The 6,448-nt window shown below is 50.4% G+C and overlaps 1 long non-coding RNA gene across 1 annotated transcript; it reads right to left on the bottom strand.

The window, feature by feature from the left end:
* LOC123798967 (uncharacterized) lies at positions 1–4,290 on the bottom strand. The gene is made up of 3 exons (XR_006781465.2): positions 4,102–4,290; positions 3,831–4,011; positions 1–2,604 (listed from the first exon to the last, which is right to left on the bottom strand). It is a non-coding gene; the product is annotated as an uncharacterized LOC123798967 (long non-coding RNA).
* Between the last annotated feature and the right edge of the window lie 2,158 nt (positions 4,291–6,448).

The following is a 6,448-nucleotide window of genomic DNA, read 5'->3' as shown; positions in this document are numbered from 1 at the left end:
TATTATCTATTAAAAAAAAACAAACCGCTCTGCTGGGAACATTTAAAAAACATCTTTTCTTGTTGCAAAAGCAATAGGTGCTTGCCAAAAACAAAAAATCAGAAAGAACAAACAAGCAAAACGAAGAAAAACACATTCCCTCTTCCCCCACAGACAACGAATCCTGGCACCTTCGTGACTCTTCGTAGGTCCTATTTTTTTACAGATCGTTTCTTCCTGTGAGTTCTGGTCTATTGCTAGTCACGGGGGCCCACGCAGTTGCCGTCACAAGAAATAGGGGTTTGGACTGGGGCTTACAGATTCCTCTGTGATCCCCAAACAGCCGCTGAGGTGGATTTCTCCAGGTCTCAGACTGTGTCTGGGATCCCAGAATAGTGAGCCCCCCTCGTATAGACCCTGCCATCGGGGAGAACACAACTCCTCGTGGGTCACAAGGGGACAAGAACCGTCAAGTGTGAGGAGAGGACCGTGGGAGTGATTCCCAGCATGTTTGGGATTGCAACACCCTATCACTGGGATTGCAACCCTCCTCCCCCCACCCCAACTTTGAAAAGAACTCAAAGGCATACAAACGGCGTTTGCATATCCCATTTAGTACTTTTCCACACCTGCCGCTCAAGGGAAGTAAGGCTAATTTGGCTTTAAGACTATCATCAGCCTCCTTCCCCCCAGCCCTTGGAGAAGTGCCCGCAGCCAGTCCCGGTGTCCTTGGACGGGTTCGGGAATGGCAGCGCTGAGGAGCTGTGCAGACACGTCCTGCCGTGAGGGAGGCCACACCGCTCCTCGAAGTGCGGGTCGTGGCGCACGATGTCTCTGGGCCATTCCCACACATGCACGCTCCGCAACGACAGGTTTCCGAGGCCCACCCTGCCCACACCCTGTCTTACTAAAGTCCGCTCTCCTGGGAAGGAGCGCAGAAGGGCCTCCAGCTGGCACCTAGCCCCACTGGGTCCACACCCTCAGCGCAGCCCTCAGGCAGAAAATGTTCCTAGAGCTGATGTGCAAGTCAAACCATTCTTGGTTTCTTCAGCGCCTGTGATATCCAGTCACGGCCCAGACCCAGGGCCTCCCCCCTACACCCCAAGCTCCCTGGCTGAGCCGGCGTCGTTGCTTTTCAGTATGCTCGCTCTTCCTTGAAACGTCAGAGATTTTGGAGACCCTCTTCTCCTTTATATATGGCTCCTCTCGTCAGTAATAACCATCGCTTCTGTTTATTAAGCTCCTTCTATGCCAGGCACGTCACCAGCGTGCAATGCACACACCAGTCTTGAGGTAGACACAGTTATCCTCATATCACAGACGAGGACACCGAGGCTCCAAGAAGTAGAGCGACTGGCCCAAAGTCACACAACTGCTGACAGAGACAAGAGTCAACTCAGGCCTGTCCGACCCCAAAGCTCACACGCTGTTCTGGAAGGCCGGTGCGAAAGGGAACCGAGAGATCGTATAATAATCCCCATCCATTCACAAGACACCTGAGCTGGAAAATTCATTTACGAACTGTTATATGGCACTTCCGTGCCAGGCACTTTGCAAATAGCAACTCAAAGTATCCTCATCCGATTGCTAGGAGATGGGTACTTACTTTTACAGAGGAGAAACTGACACCCAGAGAGGGGAGTCAACTTGCCTAAGGCCACACAGCACATGGTGCAGTGGGATCTACCCGGGCGATCGAGCCTGTGCTGCCTCTCTGAGCTCAGGAGCAGAGGCCTCTCCCTCCTAATTCTTCATCCTTTGACCTTTCCACGTGGCCACCCTCCTCTGCATCTCTCTGAGAGTCCTCTTCGAACTTCCTCATCCCTCTCTGGGTAGTGGTGGTGTTCTCTTGTGAAATTGCTTTGTGGACTACTTCTTGTGCAAGGCTATATCTGGTTAGGTCACTATCTAGAGTCCCCCAAAGAACTGACATTTCTGGAAGGTTTGTCGAAGCGAAGCCTTAGAGTTTGCTTTTGCAGGGATTAATCAATTAATCAGCAAGAGCTTACTGAGAGCAGTTTCTGTCCTGAGCCCTGTGCTGGGCAATATGGAATCTACGAACACAAAGACACACAAAACATGGCTCCCACCCTCAAGGAAACAACACTAATGACATGCAAGTGTGCACTCTGAGTGCTGGGTCTGTGTACGGCTGTATTTAGAAGACATATAGGAGAGGAGAGTCAGAAAAGTTGTTATGAAGGAGGTGGAACTTGAAACAGGGCTTTAAAAGGGGGCAGGGTTTGGACAGTAGGAGGGAAAAATACAGTCCAGGCAAGAGAAACAACAGAAGTCTTTTCTGCATCCAAATTGACCAGACCCTCAGAAATAAACTAGAAAGAGAAAGGGCTGGGATTATTTTTCTTCTGTCAAATTTTGCTATTTGTATCAGAATGAACAAAGAGCTCTTCCTTCCTCTCTGGCACCACCACGGTGCTCTTCTGGAATTGGAAAAGGGCGCTGTGCCTCATATGTCCACCAGGGGGCAGAGCTGCTGCTTCTACCGCTGTAACTCCGAGTACAACCAGAGGTGAAGGATCTCAGACTCCAAATCAGCCGGTGGGGGATGACTGAGGCCGGCGGTGGGCACCAATCTTCTCAGCCTGAGCTGCCTTCATACTCAGTCTAGAAGTTAGGGAAGAAATAGAATGTGTAATGTAAGAGGAAGCTGGTTGAGACGGAAAGGGAAGAGACACATTCCCCTATAGAATCTAACCTCTATGTACCATGAAAAGACCTTCCAATGAGCAAAATGGGGTTCCCACGGGTTCAGGCTTTATGCCTTCTGCTGTTGTCTCGGCTGAGAAAAGCTTAATGCAGGGCTTGGGTAACTATGAGAAATGACCAACTGCTAGTCTAAGACTGGTTTCAGGACAGCCACTCTGGTTCTCTGGACAAGAGAAGCCATTCCAGCCACTGAAAGGAGGAATGCTTGTGGCTTTGGAAGTACACACCTCCTGGCCATCACTGCAGGCCCTGGTGTCAGGCTGCGGGCTGTGTACAGCAGCAGGTGTCCCACTGGCATCCTTAAGAGGCCTGAAGTCAGTATTTAACTTTACTGCACACCCTACCATCTGCGCCAGGCAGCAGAGTCCCCAAGCCACAAGAGCACAGGGGGTTAGAGGTGAGGTGGAAAGGACTCTAGTTTGAAGCCAGAAAGCCTCGTCTTTATCCGTCTCTAACTAGCTGTGCAAGTTTGGATGGATGAAGCAACTTCTCTGAGCCTTAGTTTCCCCATTTGTGAAACAGAAAGACTGGATTAGGGGGAAATGTCTGATGTGTGTTCCAGCTCTGATATTCTGGAAAACACACAGTCCTCTGGCCAGAGAAACTGGGGAACTGGGGGGAGGAAGGGCGCGCGACTGAGCGGCTTGAAGAGTTAGCCCCATGCCGGCAGTCGCGTCCCCAGCAGTGGCCTCTGCGGCACTGCCCGCCTCACCCCCGCCTTCAGGGCCCGGCGGCATACACCCACCGCTCCCTCGGAGACTTCTGGAATCTCGTTGGATTCCTCCCAGGAATGCTTATTGCCCTTTACATCTGCAAATCGCTTTACATCAGCAACCCTGCTGCGCGATTATTAATCATCGCAATATTCTTCCTTCCGCCTGTAAGAGGAATTGCGGGGATCCGGATTTATGAAGGTGAAATCCGAAGGTAATTTGCTTAGGATTCATTCAATAATCAGTTAACTGAGTTAATTAAGCGCCTCATACGAGCAAGGCTCAAAGAGCCACACAAATCCGGTTACTCTTAGGATCAGGGGTCCTCAGCGAGCTTCACTGACATTCCAATTATGCCATGGGGATAGGGGATAGCTCGAAGGTGACGGACGATCCCCCCTCCTCACGAACCTGACTGAGACTGCTACTAACAGCACGATCACTCCAGCCACCCCCACAGTGCATTATACCAGGCCGGGTAAAGGGAAGTGACCTTCCCAAGGTCACTTATCCCCCAAGGGGCAACACTGGTCCCACAGCCTCCGGCTTCAAACCTTCCACTGCGCCATGGGCGAGAATTTTAAGTTCGAGCCTATAAAATATAAAATAGAGTTAGGCTAGGGATGGCAGTTTCCATGATTTCCGGCACCGAGTGAGAAAATCGTGATCCGAGCTCACCCACCCGGGACGGACGAGACAGCCCGAAATCTTGTCTGCAGCCTCAAAGAGTCAAGGAATGTTTAGAGACCTCAGAGCTCATCCGATCACCCACGCCCTCTCTTGGGGTCCCTAACGCCCTCGTCCCTCTCCGCACCTCAGACCTGCGGGAAGAGGCGGGGGCGGGGGGCGCGTGACACACAGCCTCAGCCAGCACCCCGCGGGGGCGTGGCCGGGAACAGGGGGCGGGGCGAGGCGGGAGTCCGGTTCGCCGCCTCCTCCCCACCCGCGGCTCGCGGGCTACGCCAAATATGGGCAGAGCGGAAGCGGCGGGCAGACGTCACGGCGCCGGGTGGGGGCCGCGCTGCGGGGCCTGTGACGGTAGGCGCTGACGGCGCCTACGTGTCACCGTGGAAACCAAACAGTAAATAGAGGACTCGCGAGCTTCTGACCCTGAGACCTGGCCTGGAGCAAAGGGCCGGAAACTGGGAAGGGCCAGGAGAAACCTGGGCCTGGCAGAAGAGGGCAGAGGAGGGCACGCCAAGAGAGCACCCTCTCAGGAAGCCAGCTCTCCCTCCGCCCAGGATCCAGCAGGGGCCGGTCTGGAATAGAAGGAAGCCCTCCTGTCCTTTTTGAAGGGCTTTCATCGGCCTGCAGGGTTGTTGGGGATATTGGTTTCGCTTTGTCTTTTCTCACTAGCGGCTAAGAATTCAGCGATTGGAGCCACATTACCCGGTTCAAATTCCAGTTCTCATTCACTCTAGTTGGATGATCTTGAGCAGATCACAATCTTTCTGTGCCCCAGATTATTTTATCTGTAAAATTAATAGCAGGACTTACCTGTTAGGGTTGTTTTAACGAGTTGATACAGATACGAGTGTGTGTTGAGTGTGCGTTTGGAAGAGTCTAGCACATGGTGAGCCAAATTAGGGCTAGCTATTTTTATTCCTAAGCAGCAAAACAGTAACTCACCAAGTATTAGGCAACTACTAAATCCCAATGTTGCAATGTTTTGTTTTCTTGATTCGTTTTGCAGTTTTACAATAAATAATTGTAAGGGAATTTTCCACTTTAAAGTTAATGTTAAAATTTGGTAAAGTATTTCCTATGTTAGCCGAGATGTGTATTTACCAAATAAAAACATCGCACGTCTCAGTTTGCATCGCTTCCTTCACAGTATTAAATTTTAAATACAAAAACTCCACATGGTGCTATATAATAACAGAACTGAAGCAACTCAGTTCAGTTTCTCAGTCTTTACAGTCACTGTTGTGACTGTATTTCAAATCTATTTACACACAGTACTATGTACTACAAGAGGGCTGGAGCCGTGCACTGCACCCAAAACAATCTCAAATGACTCTAAACCATTACAGACTTACTCTTAAGACGAAGGCATAGAGCTAAGTCCGTGTGTTGGGGACCAACTATTCGTATAACTTGGAGCTTACTTCCATGTAGAATACAATGCATTAAAAGATAAGTAATTTTAAAAATGAAGCTGACCTATGCATTATGAAAACTCAACAGCAATCCCAGCAACTGTTTAGACCTTAAAACAAAAGACTTTTTCAGGAAGTAGTTTGTCACATCTAAAATTGACAGTTCGTGGCATTAATAGAAAAGCAGACCAACTTTAGTTGGATTTATGATTACTTTTAAATTCTCAGCAGGTAATGTGACCCTTTGTGGATGACAGACCCTTGGGGGACCCCCAATAATTCCTACCTCCTGGTGTCCACGCCTTTGTGTAAATCCCTCCCCTTGAGTGCAGGTGGAACCAAGCAATAGAATATGGCAAAGGTGATGGGATGTTATTCCCAGGATATATAATATGCAATATTTCTATATCTATATATGGGAGATATCGATATCTCCATCTTACCAGCACACACTAGTAGGTTCTCTTACAGGCTTGACGGAGTGAGCAGCCACATTGAGGAAGCCGCCACCTCGACCGGATGGTGGCCTCTGGCCAACAGCCAGCAGAAAGTCCGGCCTTAGGTATACAGTTGTGAAGAAATAAAGTCTGTGACAACCAGAACTAGCTCAGATGCAGACTCTTCCCCATTCAAGCATCCGGCTGAAAACTCCGTTCCGCTGACACCTTGATTGCAGCTTTGCAAGACCTTGAACAGAGGACAGAGCTGAACCACTGAGTCCACAGAAGCGGAGAGAAGACGTGTGTTGTTTCAAGCTACCAAGCTGGTGATGATTTGCTGTACGGGAGTAGAACCCTAATTCACCTGCTTCGCCTGCCCCTGGGACCACCGGCTCCCACTGGCCGCTCCCGGGTGGCCGTGCAGCCCTACCTCTGCTTCTCAGGCCTTCCCCCCCCCCTCCAAATGATGGGGCGCGCCCCTGTGGTGCAG

The sequence above is a fragment of the Ursus americanus genome, chromosome 26, assembly GCF_024610735.1.
Source record: "Ursus americanus isolate L20-20 chromosome 26, mUrsAme1.1.p, whole genome shotgun sequence".
NCBI lineage: Eukaryota > Metazoa > Chordata > Mammalia > Carnivora > Ursidae > Ursus > Ursus americanus.
The sequence above is the reverse complement of the archived record's forward strand: the minus strand, read 5'-3'. Positions and strand labels throughout refer to the sequence as shown.